Here is an 18,640-nt window from a genome sequence, read left to right on the forward strand (position 1 = left end):
GAGATTGAGTCATTTAAAGTTTATTTTCTTTTATTTAACTTTAGGTTAGCTCAGAAATTTTGGCCATCCTAATTCATCTTCAAAGTTAATTTTTTAAAAAATGATTAACTAATGACCTCAATTCAAGTCATTTGCAAAACCTCCCAGCCTTATAAATATGGATTATAATAATGATTTATAGATAAAGGGCTTTTTGTCTTTCTTTGGAATCTCCTCATGGCTGAAGGAGTGTGAAAGGTCAGGTCTGCTGGGTTTTATCCCTGTCTTTCTCTGTGTCCATCACTTTAATTCCTTAGTGTTACCACTTTTCTAGGACAGTATGGTCCAGGATAGATGGCATGCAAAGGGGGAATACCAGGATACAGACGTGCTTATATTTTTCTCTTCTTATGAGGTTAAAACTACCCCAGACTAATGTTCTTGTTTTCCTTTTCTGAGTCCCGTGAAAGGCAGGAAGAAGGATATGTAAATCTTTTCCTTTTCTTCCACCAGGAACGTGAGAGTCTGTGGAAGTGCCGGCTACTATGAGACTGTTTGAAAAAGAGGAAGCGGGAAACTGGAGGTGAGCAAAGTGTAGAGTTTTTGGACATGATGTTTGCTAAACTGCCACACATGATGTTTGCTAAACTGCCACACCGTTGTCACTGATATATCCCTTTTAGACAAGATTTATAAAATTGAGTATAATATTATGCAAAGTTAAGGAAATAGTTTAATGGTGCCCGTGGACAGTGATACTGCTCTGTACCTTCTGGCAGGTGAGAGCATGCTGGATGGATACCACAAAGGTAAGGTCCTAGACTCTTGTTCTTCATTTCATTAATTACTGGTTTAGTGACATTAGACAGGTAATGTGACCTTTCCGTAACTCCTGTTCCTCATCTGTAAAATGAGGTTAAAATGAGACTAATAGAGATGCCTACTTTGTGGAGAGCTTATGAAGGGCGTGTGAGAGTGCACTTACGATACATAGCTGGATGTCTGCACGGAGTTGACAGTCCTGAAATGTATTGTCATTAGGGACATGTGCACTTGTCACAGTGACATGGGAACCAGCACGGTAGAAGCTACTGAGAATCTTTCTCCTTAGCCGTAGTGTCACTGAGCGTCATGGTAAAATGTTTATGGAGTGTTATCGTAAAATGGCATGGTCACTGCAATAGTGAATTACTCACCCCTCTCTCCTGGAAAACCTACACAAAGTGCTACATCCTTTGAAGCTTTTTGGAAATGTTATATACATGGTTTATGTTTAAGAAAAAGGAGGCAGAGACTTACAGATTTTGCCCAACAACAGAGTTATTAAGTGTGATTCAAATAACAGTCCTGTTAATCAGCACTGCCTGCAATGAGAAGCAGAGGTTTTATTTAATAATTGTTACGTGTATTTTACACTGCCTAGGGGGTGTTGTCTAGGAAGTGTCTTTAATTGTTTACCTTTCCTTGGCATAAACGCATTAATGACACCTAGCATATTTTTTAAATTTTAGAGGCTTAGCAAAATAATTTATAACTGAATACATGTAGAGAGCACAGCACATGTTTTCTCTTCTCCACCTCCTCCACCAGAGTAATTACTTTTTCAAGTTTGTAGTAGGCTGCTTTTTTTAAATTTACCAATTTTATAGGCATTGATAAATTTCTAGATTTTAATTTATTCTAAGAACAAGATTCCCTATATCTATTAATTATGGAGAAAGGGTTATAAATTATATTGTGGGAATTGGGAGGGTGTTGGGGTGCAGGGAAGAAGTTGTAAGTAATTTGAGACATTTTAAACCATTCTAGTATATTATACTGACGACATAAAAGTACTGAGTAGTAATTTGGGTACTTTAACTGCTTTAGAAATCAATAGTAGAGAAATCCCTTTAAAAATAACTTTTTTTTAAGGCAGCAATTTTACATAATCTACAAAAGCATTGAGTTCATTAATATTCCCATCAAAATCAGTAAACAAATGGCTGTTTATGTATAACTAAATTTTACATCCAGATTGATATCATATATTATTTACTTACAGTGAATTTGACTACCTCAAGTCAATTACTTTTCTTTTTTAGCATCTAAGAAATTCATAAGGAAAACTGACATTTGTTCACAAAACATGATCAGGGAAGTCTGCAGTAGTTCTTTGAGATTATTCTCCAAACAGCTGTCACAAATGATCCTGTGAAATGATGAAATATATGAAACAGGAGGAAACAAATTTACTGTTTAGGGGGTAAAAAATGAACAAATTTCAATGATAGAATCCAAAGTGAGCTTGTCCTCATTACAAATAGGCCAACAGTCAGGGTCCGATTTGGTAAAATATCCTCTCAATGGTCACCTCCTCCATGAAATGTGTTCTGGACGTTCAGTATTCAGTTTGAGTTAATTTTTCCTGTTTTGCCTTTTCACTGCATTGCTGTGTCTCCATTTGTCGCTTGATTCGTTGGCTTTGGATGTTAGTTGTTGACATTTCTGGGACTGTGTCAGCCTGTAAATATCTTGAGGGGAGAGGTGGTGTCTTATTTGACTTTGCTTGCTCTAACTCTCACAATATCTGGCATATTGAAGGAAATTAATAAAATTAAGCAAGGAAACCAATAGGTCATATTTTAACTGTGCATTTTTTATTTTACTCTAGTCCATCAAATTAATCCAACAAAGTCACCTCAATAAAGCATTTTTAGTTCATTTTCTAATTAAGAGACAAAGAATTATATGATTGATTAAATTAGGATTCTTCCTTGATATTCCTCAAATTCAGTTGCTTCTCATGTGGGCTAGAAAGGCTAGTGACTGTGTCCCAGTGTGAGTAGAAAGGGGTTTACAATTAAGCAATCAAGTGGAATTACCAAAAAATAAGTAAGATGCTCACACACAAGGACAAATTACCTAATGTGAATTCTTGTGTAATAAAGCTTATTGAGAAACAATATTATCAGGACCCTCTCTGAGCAAGACACTGGTGGCAGACAACTGTGTATAAGAAGATGGTAAGGATTTTGTCCTTTTTCTCAAGGAGAAAGGACGAGAGACTGGTGTATGTGCACAGGCCAATGACATAGCTCAGTAAAGGTTGTAATTGCAATAACTTAAACTGATGAGGAATTGAAGAAAGAGTGAAATGCCTTCATTAATCATACACGTTTCTTAAAATCTGTAAAAGGTGTGATGAATTGCTACAGGAATATAGAGGAAGCAGCGATGAATCATGCCTGAGCGAGGGAGTCGCGGAAAGTTTCTGTGAAAAGAAGCAGCTTGCATTAGGACTTCTTTGGTGACACAGATTTGATCAAGTCAGAGGGGCCGTATTTCAAGCAGAAGAAACCGCAGCAGCAGCGGTGCTGTGATGTGGGTGTGTCTCGAACAAGAACCAGAGATCTGGAGTGACTGGCATTGAGGGGCGAGAGGTGACTTCCGAGCAGATGTGTAGGATGCTGGGGAGAGGGTTATAAAAACGCCATTCCGATGCATTGGGATGCACACGCTGGGGCTAAGGGAGACAGGAAGTAGGACAAGTGTTAACAGCCATTGTCCTGGTGAGAAATTATGGTGAGTACAATAGACTAGTAGCAGTGAAAAAAAGAGGGAGGAGGAAATGAGAGATTCTAAGAGCATGTTAACCTTTCTAGCTTTAGTGGGAAATAAATTATGATCCTTTATATGCTATTGGGAGCACAGGAGAGGGAAATTTTTTAATGGAGTGGGGATAAAACATTTCAAAGGCAGAGTGTCAAATGCTGCAGTAGGATGAAGACCAAGTATTTATCATTTAGGGTGGTCATAAACACTTTTCATTTTTATGTGAAAACATAAGCCGACCATTCCCTTTTACAGCACTCCTGTTCCCTTAGTCAGCCTGGAACCATGAAATGATCAGGCCACGTGGAATGGGAACAGGACGTGTGGTTGATCACTGCACCCTCTGTCAGCTGATCACCTCCTCTTCTGTGCACGTCAGCGGCTGGGGACCCAGCTGCTCGTAGCAGCAGCTATTGCCGGGGATCCCGCCCCAAGCAGGAGCCAGCAGGAGTCAGACAGTGCTGGGTGGAAGGCGAAGGGAGGCGGAACTTGCAGGGGGGCAAAATTTGACCTCTGCCTTCTTAGGGGTTTTTGGTTGGGCTTGAAAATTAAACTGACCTAAGACAGATTCATGGGAGGAAAGCTTACAGACGTACACGTTTTACGTGACACGGGAGCCCTCCTGAGAGAGAAGGCCCAAAGAAATGGTGAAACCTAAAGATTTTAATACTAGGTTGAACAGAGAGGCAACTGTGGGAAAGTAGCTAAAATATACAGGGAGGTGAAAGTAAGTTGAGAATTACTGTAATGTCGACTGAAAAAGATGCACAATGTAAAAGTTGAGTTACGTTTTATTTGGCGACTTCCTGCCAGCGTCAAGCCCAGGAGGTCGCCTCTCAGACAGCTCTAAGAGGCTGCTCCAAAGAAGTACGGGAGGAGGCAAGATATATAGGAGGGTTTGCAACAAAGACCAGGGAGTTGGAAAGTCAAAAGGTTACTGTTAAATAAAGAAAACTGGATACCTCAAGTTAAGGAATTTAGCGCTTTTCTATGTAGGGGAAGATGCAGGAGTCTGGGCTCATGGAAGTCATTCCTTTGACGTGCACCTAGCTGTCCGGGGCCAGTAGCCTGTGCTTTCCCAGCCTGAGTCTCCTCGGGGGCACAGCTGGGGGTGGCTGCAGTGGCTGAGGGCAGGACGGTAGGCATCCTGTTTCCACCCTGAGTTCCCTTAGGGCTCACCATACAGGCTGCTGCAATGTGACGGCTTGATGTCTGCAACACCCTTTGTTTACTGATATGGCAGGCAATATTTTTCATTCACAGTAAGAAGAAGGTCTGTTTGCACAGAATTCTGTTGGCTTTGTCTCCTCATTTAGGACTGTTCTCTTGGTGCAGGGAGGGCATCTTGAATCTGCTGTTTTTTTAGTGCCTTTAGCTCAAAATAATCCTTATGCCAAAGTGGCATATTTTTGGGGTAGTGAATTCTTCTGTCCTGCAAACTCACTCAGCAGAGTCACTGCCTATTAAATAAATAAGGAACAACAAACCTAAGAGGGTTTCCTTTTCCCTCTTCTCTGCAGTTCATTAGTTTGTGTTCAGTTGAAAAAGAGAGTTTGATGGTCATGATATATTTTGTTATTTCATTTTAAGTCATACATTTGAGATATTTTAAAAGGCAGCTGTTGGGCTGCCATGTTGGAGGTTCCCTCTGTTGGGATGAGGGAGTGGGAAGGGAAGGACCCAGTGGAGAATCTCCTGATTCCTTCAAGGGGTGGAGTTGGAGGATGTGGAGGACTGCAAGTCCCATCACATTCCTTTCCCAAGAAACAAACCAAAGATGAACAGAAACAAACAAACACAAAAGGTAACATACTTCCTTGGGTTGATGAGCCTGGTCCTTTGTCTTATTGTAGAGTCAGTAAATTGTGTTTATTGTCTTTTGTAAATAATTATTTACTGTCATCTAGAATCCCAGGCTTTCTTCCCCAAGTGTATTTTATGTGCTGTGAATGGTCACCCTTGCTTCACAACCATCCTTCTGCTGACCCCCAGGCGCTAACCTTTTCATGGTGTTTCTTGGAAAAGTAAAAGGGCATGAACTTTGTTAAACAAATTGTATTTTCCCTTCCTCCTAAGAGCATTTATAAATAGGTGTATTGCTTTGTTCTGAATTATCTTGATCTCCCAATCATGTAAAAGTAGACATTTAATTACTTTTTTTTTGTTTCCCCCAGGCCCTGTCAAGTTATTTGTTCTTAGTGATCATAGCAGTATTTCATCTCACTTTAATTTAGAATGCTAGTGTTCTTAATCCCCCCAAAATCACAGTTCTACTCAGAAAGACACAAAGTGTAAAATGGTAAGTCTTGCTATCTCAAAATACAAGAAAATATAACTGTTACAGCCAGTTTCCCTAGGAAAGAGAGCCTGGGGCAAAGCTAAAAGTGGTACTACAGCAGTTATGAAGGTGAAACCCAGCCCAGTGGATGAGGAAAAGGAAGTGAGGCCGTGGGAGAGGCGGAGAGCAGGAAGGCTCGGCCACGCTGGGTACCGCTGCATGGCGGGCTGCACAGAGACAGTGCAGCTTAGCAAGGACGTTGCTGGACACAGGCTGCTCTGGAGGATGACAAGGAGAAACAGACTATGGCTTTGGGCATTGATGGAAAGGAGGAAGAAGGGGGAACTTACTTGCCTAGAAAGCTCTCTAATCTTTTGCTTCCCATTAAGTCAGAGTTTGCTGTTTGTGGGAGTTAACTCCCCCAGATTCTGGGATACATCCTGTGTCTTCTTCTGTACAAAGTCAGAATATCAAGCCCTCTCCTATGACGTGACGTTTCATCCAAATTTGGATGTAGAAGGAAGAGGCAGAAACGCTGGCCGTGCAGCAGATTTGGCCTGGCTGCGCTCAGCCAAGTACAGGGCTTGGCATTCCCAGGGTGAGTGACTGACTGGCCCCAGACAGGGAACTGGGGAGACCCCAGCAAACTCCGTTTAGCATTTAGCACGGCAGCTCTACGAGGGAGCCAGTGTCGAGGAGGCTGCCGGTACCAGGGGGATCTGAGGAAGTGCCTGAGATTTGTGTCTCATGAAATAACCTGCATCTTTAAAAATAACAACAAAGCAACACATAGAGTAAGAGAGATTGATCAGGAATCCTGTCAAATGTAGGTGAATACAAAATACATGATGATTTTAAATCGAGCAGGTTCTTACATGCTCAGACTCTCACGAGTTAGTTTCACACAAATCAACATTTTGTGCCACGTGACACTTTGCAGTGTCATCTGGACTTTTCTCCTGCATTGGCATTCACGTCACATGCTCTGCACTTAACATAGTGGGGAATTTTGTGCTTCCGGTGAAGCACTGACCACATACTGGGTGAAAAATCACAGCCACAGAAGGAGGTCCAGGACAGCTTCCGGAACTCAGTTGCAGATTTTGCAGGAAGTTGCGTCTGTGATTAATGCTTTTGTATTTTTTCTTATTCCAACCAACAATCAGCTTAATTGAGACCCTGGAGATTCTGTGATGTGTTCATTGAAACCAGATTTTAAATGACAATCAGGGTTATTGCTAATGGTTGGAAAATGTCCTTCAAACGCAAGGTGGTGTCGTAATTCAAGGACTTGTTCTTTCAAGGACTGTTCATATTAACCAGCAGAGTTCCATGGTGGAAGAAAGAAATTAAAAAGTCTTACTCACCAAGTAAGATTTTTTCCCCTTCCATCTTACTATTAAAGATGTTGCAGCAAAGTTAACAGATCTGCAAGGAACTCTGGTTTACAAAGAATAAGAAAAAGTGGCAAATTATGTTTTCTTCTGACTTCACACGATTAGGATCTTCTGGGGCAGGAAAGCAGAGGACAGTCCCTGATCATTTGTTATAAAAAGAGCGGATCTGGCTCCCCTTCTGGCCCCAGTTCATCCCACTGGAGAGAAATAGCAAAATAACATGAAGAACATTGCAGATAAATAATTCTCTGCTACCCATTAGACACAAATTAATGGTAAATTTACTGAAAGTCTGACTTGCCCAACTAAGTTAATTTGGGGGCCACCTTTGATTAAAAAAAAATGTTTCCACTTAACTGCATGCTTTTCTATGTGTGACACTTTTCTGTTTTCAAAAGTAATTTAAATCTCCCCATCAACCCTAAGAGGGAGGTACTGTTATTACCCTCATTGTGTGAAGAAGGAAATGGGTTCACAGGGCGGGTGTGTAAAATCTGCCTGGGGTCACACAGGCAGCAAATAAAATAGCAGAGCTGGAATGAGAGTAGTCTGGTGCCAGCAATTTCTTCTGAGCTACAAATGATTGTTTCCTCAGTCCTAACGCTTTAAATGATGTGTGTGTGTGTGTGTGTGTGTGTGTGTGTGTGTGTGTAATACAAATATGAGTGTATAGGACTTCTTATTTCTCTTATTCACGGAATATTCTACACAATTTTCTAAAGAAGTCTCATTTTTATCTGCTTTGTCAGGGAGTCAATTAAAATGAGAAAAGAAGTCTGTAGGACCCTGAAATTATCCTTCCCTCAACCCTCATGAGCTTTATATCAAATACACTGAGGACCCTACCTCCTTGTCCTTCATAAATGTTCTCAGGTTTACGAAACTTGAAAAGTGACAGGTTGTTTATTAAGTCTAGTCATGAATACATCTCCTCTCTCAAATAGTGAGATGCTACTCCAGCTGCTAGGGAGGTTAATCAGCTCATGACTGAGTGACTGAGGAGGGCTGTAATGCACCCGTAACTGGCTCGTAATGCAAGGTAAATAGGCTGGAAATTATGTGCTGACACTCACAGGGCTGCCAGGAGACAGAAAGCTTCTCCTGGCTCCACTGGATTTTTTTCCCGTAAATTTTTCTGGCCCTTGCCAGGGAATACAAATTTAGAGGGCAGAGAGTCTGGGGGATTCAGAATACCCCACTTTTGGGGATTCTGCCCCCAGAACAACTGCAAGCATTAAAACAAGTAATGCTTCCAACTGAAGATTTAAGATGTGCACAGATTCACAGTAGTTTCAGCTTTGGCTCCTTCCGTGGGGCATTCGGAATCTTCTTTCTGTGCACACCTAATTTCCAGACCAGCATGAAGGCATCTAGAATCAAACTGTTGACAATACGAGTTATAAGGGCATCGTCTCCCATTGCTTATTACTTCAGTTGGCTCAGGTTTAAACTCCCTTTCTGACACCATTTTTCTGGATCCTTTTGCCCTCATCTCCAGCCTGTAGCTGAGGGCTCGCGCCCTTCTTCTCTGCAGTGTGTGTGAGGTCCAGCTCCCGGGGTTGCCTAGGCTCACGCACAATCCACAATGGGTTTACTCACTCCAGACACCGGGCTGGGAGGTCCCTGACCTTGGGAACTGCCACGTCAGATTAACAGCACCCAGGCCTGCAGGTCAACTGACGGTATTGGAATCAAGCTGACTTTTTCTTCTGTTACATGATTTTTCATCTTTTGCGCTCTTCATCTGTTTTAAAATGCGTTCTAGAATTTCATAAATGAATGTCAAGCTTACTTGCCTAACTACATTTATTTTTCCCCTCCTTGAAAGTTGAAATATTTACTGCCTTTAACTTCTACTTGCACTGTTACTCTTCCTGGGCTGTAAATGGTTGCCAGAGGTGGATCTGCATGTATCTGCAAGGTATTTTAGTATCTTGAGGACTAGGTGTTTAGCTCTACAACTCAGGCTTTTTGTCTGTTCACTGTGGTATCCCCAGGGTCTAGGACAGAGCTTCGCACCCAGTAGGTGTTCAGACAATATGCAATATTTGTTGAATTTGAACAGCAGAAAGACGACGGACTTTGGGATTATGTAGATCTGGGTTCAGACTTGTGTTTTTGTCACTTACCCCAGAGTGTTTTTTTTAAAGTGGTTTCAGCCTTTATTTTTATTTATAAAGATGTCTGTTACGCTATTAAGGTGTTCCTGCTCTATGATGTTGTGTATTACTGGGGATTGTGGGGGACACTCCTAAAAACAAGACAACAAGCCCCAAATGGGGTCGCTTATGCTAAGCCCCGATTACCACACCAAGACTTAATTACTTTTTCAGCTCTCCCAGAAATGGAATATTAAGCTGGTCACTCAGGAATCGCCTTATCAGCACTAGTTAGGTAATCTGCCTGGTAGACCCCTGTCCTCCCCTGGAGGACAGTGACCTTCCATAACAATCCACTCTTTTTGCCCAGTACCACTTCTTGTTTCTGCTCCCATCTGCTGATAAAAGTCTTTCATTTTGTACAGCTCCACAGAGCTCCTTTCTGTTGAAACCATGCCCCATAGAGTTAACAGAAACCAATAAACTAATAAAATTCTCGAACAACACATAAAAGAACAGCTTGTTAAAACTCCTTTCCTTGTAAGGTGGCTTCCCAGCTTCACGCAGCCCAGTTGTTTTACAGAAACTTGGAGTCAGCTCCTGGGCTGTGTAGGCCAGCTGGGGCTGGTTGGGACCATCAACCCTAAAACCGTGCCTGCACAGACGTCTGAGGAATGACCTGTTGACGTCAGAGGACCAGAAGACTCCATCCTCAGATCATGCTAAGCCCCTTCATTTTGAATATGCAGAAGCATATGACCCAGATGCGCCTGCACGGATCACGGATTACCTCACGTCCAGTCACCTCTCCCCACACCTAAGTCCACCCTGCTTACCGCATAAATGTCTCAAGCCCCTCGCCTTCTGCGAGATAAATCTGAGAATTGTCTTCTGGTCTCCTCGCTCGGCTGCCTTGCGAATAAACTCTTTCTTGGCTGTAAACCTGGGCGTCTCAGCATTTGGCTTTGCTGCATGTCAGGCAACGGAACGGACCTGGTTCCCTAACACTGTCTGCTAGACTGTACGCTGCTCAGTTCCTGCATTGGTGACTGAAGCCAGTAAGATCTTTAAAGTTTACTTAGTTGAACTTTGTGTTTTTTTACAACACAGAGAAGCACTGCTCAGCTCTCTTTTCAGGACAGGACTCCCTATTCACCTACCAGGAACAGTTATCTGAGCGTCTCCAGCCACTCACAGTGTTTAGCGTCTGCTTCAGCTTCCGACCATGGTCAGCTTTTTGAGGGGCAGCTCCTGGCTAACGATGAGCGAGGAGAGGGTAACAGAGCTTCACCATTTCTCGTGGTGAGAAACTTCTCTAATAGGCAGGCTCTGCTCCAGAGCTCTGGTTGGGCTGGGGAATCTGTCTAGTGTGCACTGTGGTCTGACGGCTCCTCCGGCCAGAAAACCCCTTCCTTCCCTCCTGCCCCTGAGTAACTCATAGTCACTGGAGCTCTCAGATCACACATCACTCCCTTAGGAGAACCTTCCTGCCGAGGCCCAACTTCCCTTTCAAAACCTCCCACAGCACTTTCTCTTAGTTCAGTTTTATTTCCGCGTGTGTTTGACTAAAGTGTGTTTCCCGCACGCGCCTGTGAGTGCCCTTGTGTTTATTTTTGCTCAGCACCGCGTTGCTTTGACCTAGCGCCACGGGTGGTAGTTATTCAAGTAACCAGCCAACATTTGCTGAGTTGAGGCTGCAGTAAGTATTGTAAGGGCATTTTGCCTGTAACTTCACGCACCAGCTGGTCGTGAAGGATTCGGTGTTTAGAAGGAAATATTTCAGCACTTTCACGACGAGAGCTTGGTTGGTAATGCAAAAGATTACGTGCAGGGGTGAGGTGAAGAAAAGAAAGAATTTAGGTAGGACATGAATAGAAGTGAAGGAAAGGCAATGAAGACATGAGAAATTGGAGAGGAAGTACATCTGAGCTTAGTGAGTATCGAACGTGAGAGGCAAAGTGTTTCGTTACTTAAAAAAAAAAAAAAGAAATGACAGAGACTCAAGTGAGTGAGAGTGGAGATTTCTTTTTGATGAGCTTTAACCACCTACTGGTTTTTTATTTACCCTGTCATCCTCTGTGGTGCTGAAAATAGCCAGAGAACCAGGGCAGTTTAACACTTGTCCCTTTGCTCAGGGCTACATCCGGCAACTTAATTATTTCTTCAGGGCCCGATAGATATAGTTCAATTTCCTTGCTTAGTGATTTTAATGAAAACAGGTCATCTTAAAGAGATCTTGTGCAACTCTTCTGAAAGTTAAGAACAGGGCAGGAAGTACGTTATCTGTTAAGAAAGAGTACACAGTTGCACGCTTTCTAAAGCAAATGCTCAACAAAAGAAAGAAGAGGGACCTAGAATCTGGGAGACGCCTGTCTGAAGTTTAGTCACACTGAGGGGAACCCTAACCTTGGAGTCATTTAAGAAGTCACCTCTTTTCCTGCTCTTTTAAAATTTTTTTTTTAAATTGAAATGTAGTCAGTTTATAATGTTGTGTCAATTTCTGGTGTACAGCATAGTGTTTCAGTCATATGTGTACATGCATATATTCCTTTTCATATTCTTTTCATTATAGGGTTACTACAAGATATTGAATATAGTTCCCTGTGTTCTACAATAGAAACTGGCTGTTTATTTTATTTATAGTAGTTAGTATCTATAAATCTCAAACTCCCAATTTATCCCTTCCCATCCCCTGTCCCCACTGGTAACCATAAATTCGTTTCCTATGTCTGTGAGTCTGTTTCTGTTTTTTAAATAAGTTCATTTGTTATTATTATTATTATTTTTAGATTCCACATGTAAGTAATATATGGTAATTTTCTTTCTCTTCCTGGCTTACTTCACTTAGAATGACGACCTCCAGCTCCATCCATGTTGTTGCAAATGGCATTATTTTATTATTTTTTATGACTGAGTAGTATTCCATTGTATAAATATACCATAGCTTCTTAATCCAGCCATCTGTCGTTGGACATTTAGGTTGCTTCCATGTCTTGGCTACAGGAGCACCTGAATATATAAAATAAATACTAACAGACATAAAGGGAGAACTTAATGGGACACAATAATAGTAGGAGACTTCAACACCCCACTAATGTCACTGGATGACTTTCCAGACAGAATCTCCTGTTCTTGATTTGTCTCCCCCCAACGCTCTAGAATGCTTCTAACATCTCTCCACCCGAGAGTATGGCTCAGCTGTTGCAAACTAGCAACAGAGAAAGGAAATCATTCTCTTCCTTAGTCCAATGTTCACTTTCTTTTCTGCCTCCAAATTAAACTTTTCGGAGGATGATTCACATCAAAAGTATCTATCCTTTCTCAGAGAACCTGAAACCTGATCCACCCACGTGAGGTAGTTCCCAGTGACCTAGACAGAACGATCACTATGGTACATTTTACATTTCACAAGTCTGGGTTATTCAGGCCTCAGTGACAACATTGCAATTAGTCTTCAGGATAAAGCCAAGTGAATTCCTTTTTACATTCTTCTTTCACTATCCATTTTCCCAATCTCCAGTGAGTAATCATGTTGGGTAAGAACCTATTGAGAACAAGAGAAAATATTAAGTCAATATTAAGTCAATCCAGGCTTGGAAAAACAAATCTACAACTCTCATGCATCACAGTTCTGTCAAAGCTCTTCAGTTCATATTATTAAGCTCATTCTAAGCTCTGTATTTGGGTTTCTTCACTGTAAATGAAGGTTCCCTCCAAATAATAAGTAGGTACTTACTTGTATTATTAAAAGGGCTCTCTCAGAACAGAGGATGCGAATTTTGGTTTCCTCCCTGGTAGGCAGAAACTGCTTGAAATCCCCCAAATGATAGTTCTTTTCCAGCCCAATAAAAACGTTACTATCCTGCCTATAGCAGGTGCCCTGCTGTAATTAGGTTATGGTAATTGACCAGCATCTGCCCTCTTCCCAGATCCCTCCAGATAACGCCGTTTGATGATTGCCTACAGCTGCTAAGATTGAATTTGGAATCTATTCTGTGTCGAGGAGCATGCTAGTAATTCCGTTAGCATTTAAAATTAACGTTTTCAGGCTGCTAAGAAAATAGACAACTTTAAATAATGAAGGATGTCTCTTTCCCCTGATGTGCAGAAAGAGTTATATTCTCTGGATGGGGCTGTAGATCCCCTGTCCAGGTTAATTATTGTTTGTGTGAACTCCCTAAGATAAAAAAAAAATGTATCAGGGAGCTGCACTTTGTTTTTCTAGTTCTAGAACCAAGGTTTAGAAAACAGAGAGGAAAAGAAGCTATGGGATGCAAAACCAAGTAGCGCCCTAACAGGATACATACCTCAACTTTCCACAGAATTCTAAGGAGGAAAGTCTTAAAATGCTTGTTTCAGTTGCAGGAGGGTAACACCAGATGTATTGTATGACTGGACATTGATCTTGGTAACACAGAACAAGTGAAAGGAATTATTTTAATTTTAAACAAAATTTTGTTGAGAATCTGAAGTTGATGACAATCATCTCCAAAGTCAAGTAGCCATGAAATTAGGCTGTTTGGTACAGGATGTAACTGCACAAACCGGGGAGCTGGGCCTCATCAGCGGGAACACCATGCGGTTTCAGTGGTTGTTTTCCACGTGTGATGAGTAGGGCTGTTTCTTCCCGTCTGAAGACTGCTGTCAGACTTCAGTGCGGGATGGGCTGGCAGAACCAGTTAATAAGGTAGCAGTGGGAAGGAGGAAAGTGTTCAAGCAGAAGGAACAAAAGTGCAGAGGCCACGGGGGAGGAAAGAACGAGATGTATTTGGCCATCAAACTGGGAGGTGAATGTGGCCCAGTGCCCTGAGCAAAAAAAAGGGAGCCGTGGAAAATTACATCAGAGAGGCTGGCGGAGGTTAGAGCTTGCGGACACCCACGTGACTGCACAGACACGGACCTGAGCAGGTGTCAGCGACGGGGCCCCACCAGGTGAGAAGCCGAGCAGGGGAACAGCTCAGGCAGGCCACCCCGTAGAGTCAGCTGACAAGAATGGTTTAATACTGTTGTGTTATAGCTGTCATTTTTGTCAGGAAGAAATAAACGTTTAAAACTTCAGAAAAAGGGCAGGAAAAAGTCCTGTTGTGGATTATTGGTAAGTTAGGAGTGACCTCTGGAAGAATAAAAGAATCATATGGACCTTTTAAGGGAGTAGAAGAGACTTCAATCTAAGCAATCGAAGTTGGGGAAGAGGAGGAGCTGGAGAAAGAAGACCTAAATCATAGTAAGCAGATTAAATTACATGGCAGGTATAAATCTTTGTATATGTGATGTTAGTGAAAATGGAAGACTGAGGACATCTAAAGCTTTTCCATAAAAGCAACAAAATTAATCTTGCAAAAACGATCAGAGTCAACTTTACCAGAACTTTAGAAGTTAACTAAAGGCTTGCAGTGATCTAAAGAGCATTTAATCAAGAAAAATCATTAAAGCAGAATGGAACCAGTGAGCATTGAGGTGTTTCCAGTCACCCTGGTTCCATCTCCTGCTTTCAGTTTTTGTCAGTGCCTCAAAAACTAACTGCCAGAGTTTGAGGTGACAGCTAGCAGCCTGGACGTCCTGGAGGGAGCAGAACCAAAGTCCAGCTTCTTATCATTATTTGACCTCTCAGAGGGTTCCTAGGAAGACCCCATTTGCAGCCTGTGTATGTTTGACCGGACTCAGAACTCACCACTGTGAAATACCTTCTCCTCGGGGCGAGGGGGAGGGCGCGGGCGGGGGGAGGTGGTGATGGAGGATAAGCATTTGTCCAAAAAAAGAAAAAGAGAAAGAAAAAAAAGCAATGTGGTTTCATCCCATCCTCCTGGGACCAGATCAGAGAAGATCTCCCCCTTCGGGGTTTTAGGTCCCTACGGGTCCTGGCCGCTGCAGCCCTCACTCCATCTGCTGCCAAAAGATGGCCTGTGGCCGGGGCACTAGAGAACAGAGAACAGACAAGCAGAGGAGATGCTCTCTGCGCTCTCTTTCAACACGGATGCCCACTTTTAGGTTTTAGCACATGTTGAGTGAAAGCCTTGGGATGTAGGAGGAAAGAAAACAAAAACAAAAACAGTACACACTCACTGGTCCAGCAGTGCTTAGAATTCTGCTCTTCTTCCCCAGCCCACCTGCCCTAATTACCTTTCTCACTGCTGCTCCGAACATTCTCTCCAAGTTTTACAGCTGCGTTCAGTGGGGCAGTCAGGGCCTGTGTGCTTATTCCTCCTTACACAGAACCAGACCATAGTCTATTTTTCCTTCTTTCGCTTTCTGGGCAATTTCAGTTATGCAACCTGGTCATCTTGTGCATAATTTTTCCTGTGTTTGCTCTGTAACAAGGCAGGGGAGAAAAAAAAAGAGAAAAGAAGAAAAGAATGAAGGTGTTGAGGGAGGGTAAAAGATTAGGAACCAAGGAAAATTTAAAAGGAGGAAGGAAGGAGGAAAGATCTGTGCTGTAGATTTTCTGAAAATGTTTTAGTTTCTAGAAACTTTATTCCATCTATATGACAGAAGAAGGCAAGTTCTTACACAATAATGGACATTCAGAGGCAGAGAGGAATTGCATCATAGGCTTAAAAGTATGCTTTGTCTTCCTTTCTTGTCAAACAGTTACTTACAGAACTTTGTGACTTGTTTTTATTTAGGGATGTCCAATAATAGAGCTGGCATTTCAGGTGTCAATTCTGCCACAGAAATAAAGCAATTAGAGGTTGCCATCACACCCTGCAGAATGACATCAGTGTTTTCTGATGCTTAAGTTGTCTGGCAGTAAGAGGTGTCTCCTGGCCTTTCCAGAACGACATCTGCTCTGTGCGTCGGTCTCCATTTTATACAAGCCAGTGGCTATTTGGAAAATTGATGCATTAGTTATCCAAAGGTTTGCAAGCGTCTGAATTCTATTCATATTAATTTTTGTTGTAAATAAGGAGTTTTTTTTTCATAGAAATCAGGCTTGTGTCGTGAGTTTTATGATTCTTTCTGATTTTTATGTATGGAAGATTTGTACTTGGGATGGCACTAGAAATCCATGTTTCCTGTCTTCCTAGTGTTGGCTGAAAAAAAATGCACATCCTACAAGTTGAAAATTGTATTTTCTTTGGCAGATATACTGAGAACTTCAGCCTAGGAGTCAGCCTCTCAGATCGCTCTGAGGGACTGTTCTGAAGAGGTAAAGGAAGAGCCAGGATATATAGGAGTTTTTGCAACAAAACCCAGATAGTTGCTACATCAAAAGATTACTGTTAATTAAAGAAAAACCAGACATCTCAAGTGAATGAATTTAGCACTTTTCCATGTCTGAGGACAGTGGACTAGCAAGGCATCCCTTTCATGTAGCTTTACTGAGTTTAGCAGAAACAGTTTTCAGACTAGTACGCATTGAGTAAACCATTGTAGAGAACTGTTTGAGACTAGTGCTGCTTCTCCCTGGAGTCTGGGCACGTCTGCAGATGTAAGGAGTAGACAGCTGCTCAAGATCACGCGGCATTAACAGCATGTGGGAAGGAAGACAGTTGAACAATAAATAATCTTTTCACCAGTGACTATGTAATATATATGGATAGAAGAAATTTCAGTAGAAAAATTGTAATCAATTTAAAACCAAAAAAAGCCAACATTGAACTGCTCAGAGCTGTGACGCACACAAATACACACGAGGTATTGGAAGATGTCAGTGATGGGGATGACTCTGTGCTGATGAAGCAGTCCTTGTGTGGGTGTAAGTGCTCCAGTGCCCAGGCTCTGAGCTCCTCAGAGCACAGTGTGTAGGTCTTCACTTCTGTAGCTCTTTGAGTCATGCATTCATTCTCTGAGTTACTGAGGACACACGGAAGCTTGGCACCATGCTAAGCATGGAAATCATGATAAACAAGTTAATATGATAGCCTGGCTTAGTGCAGTGTTGAAAACAAGGTAGATTTAATAACTTTTTCCTAAACTGAATTTTCCTCCCTTCTTTCCCCTTCCCTCCCTTCTCTCTGCAAACATTCATTCATTGATGATGTTAAATTATCAGTACTTGCACAGCTAATCTGTACATTTTAAAGACGTATTTAAAGGTAGTTCTGCTTACGTTGCAGAATTGGGGCTCTTCATAAATGGGTTTACTGATCTTCACTCATTACCAAGAAAAATTTTATAATGAGTGGTGAAGGCCTTAGCATCATTTTCAATCATTGCCTTTCTTCAGAGCTTCTTGTATGCATCCTGATTCATTTATCATTTTAATTGCTTTCGTTCTAATCACTAGTGTATCTTCTTTCTCAGTTCTCCTTTAAAGCTGTTCTTGTGACAAGAATCATTCATTTAGTTTGTTGACATTTTCTTATATGTCTTCTGTAAAATATGACCCACTGACACTAGGATTTTGTCTGTACAGTAAGCTGTCTTCCATTGGATAGATGGTTTGTATTTGCATTTTTATGTCTTTTTATATTCCTTTATCGTTACAATTAGTGAGGAATCTATCTTCCTGTGTATTTATTTTATTTTCCAAAACGCCAAGAATAGATGTTATTTATTTTAAAAAAATAGGCACTTGACTCTGGATGATATAATCCATGTTTTCCTCCTGACCTTCAGTAATGACTTTTTTTTTTCATACTGCATGGTGGGTTTGTGTTTGTGTGCTGTTAGATTATCTCAGTGAGCATACATCAAATCTCATTACTTTGCAAGGAAAACATGGTATTGTTTTCAGATTACATTCTGGTTTTTTTTGCTTTTTTGTTTTTTCATTTTGCATTGTCTTTAAAGTTTCTCACATACTCTGTACAGCTGTTTCCGGTTACCATTCAAATGGTGAATCATTGAATATGGTGGAAGAGAGGAGTGGATTATACAGGTCAACTTTCTAGGGATTAATTAATTGCTTTTTCTAGGTAAATACTGCAGTTTGGTGGTGGGTTTTTAGCATCCGAGAAACTCGGGAAATATGCATGGGATGCTGTTATCTGGACACTTCAGGGAAGGGCAACAGCAGAGGATGTGAGAGAGGGGTCTGACCATGGAAGGCGCTACAGGGTCCTGCTCGGTTACAAACTGTACGAACTGAGTTTTTTGGATGCAAAAAACCACCACCAAGGGGAGAAATTAACTACTTAATGATGGAGACCATGTGGCCCTGAGACCTTCTGGCACCTAGGGGTTGATAGTCTTGACCACCCTGTTGCCTCAACCTCAACCAATCAGAGAATTTTGCATGAGCTGATCCTGCACCCTGCGACGCCCTCTCCTTCCCTGGCCTTTAAATATGCTTTGCTGAAACTCTTGGAAGTGTTCAGGGTTTTCTTGGGCATGAGTCACCACATCTTCCT

At 41.8% G+C, this 18,640-nt stretch overlaps 1 long non-coding RNA gene across 2 annotated transcripts in view; it reads left to right on the forward strand.

Moving 5' to 3' along the window:
- LOC116284705 (uncharacterized) overlaps positions 1 to 18,640 on the forward strand; it is a 299,362-nt gene that overhangs the window by 38,911 nt on the left and 241,811 nt on the right. For both annotated transcript variants that reach the window (XR_012062108.1, XR_012062109.1), the window contains exon 2: positions 493 to 562. This is a non-coding gene — a long non-coding RNA (uncharacterized lncRNA). The remainder of the gene's footprint in view (positions 1 to 492; positions 563 to 18,640) is intronic.

This window comes from Vicugna pacos, chromosome 20, assembly GCF_048564905.1.
Source record: "Vicugna pacos chromosome 20, VicPac4, whole genome shotgun sequence".
In the NCBI taxonomy this organism is placed as follows: domain Eukaryota; kingdom Metazoa; phylum Chordata; class Mammalia; order Artiodactyla; family Camelidae; genus Vicugna; species Vicugna pacos.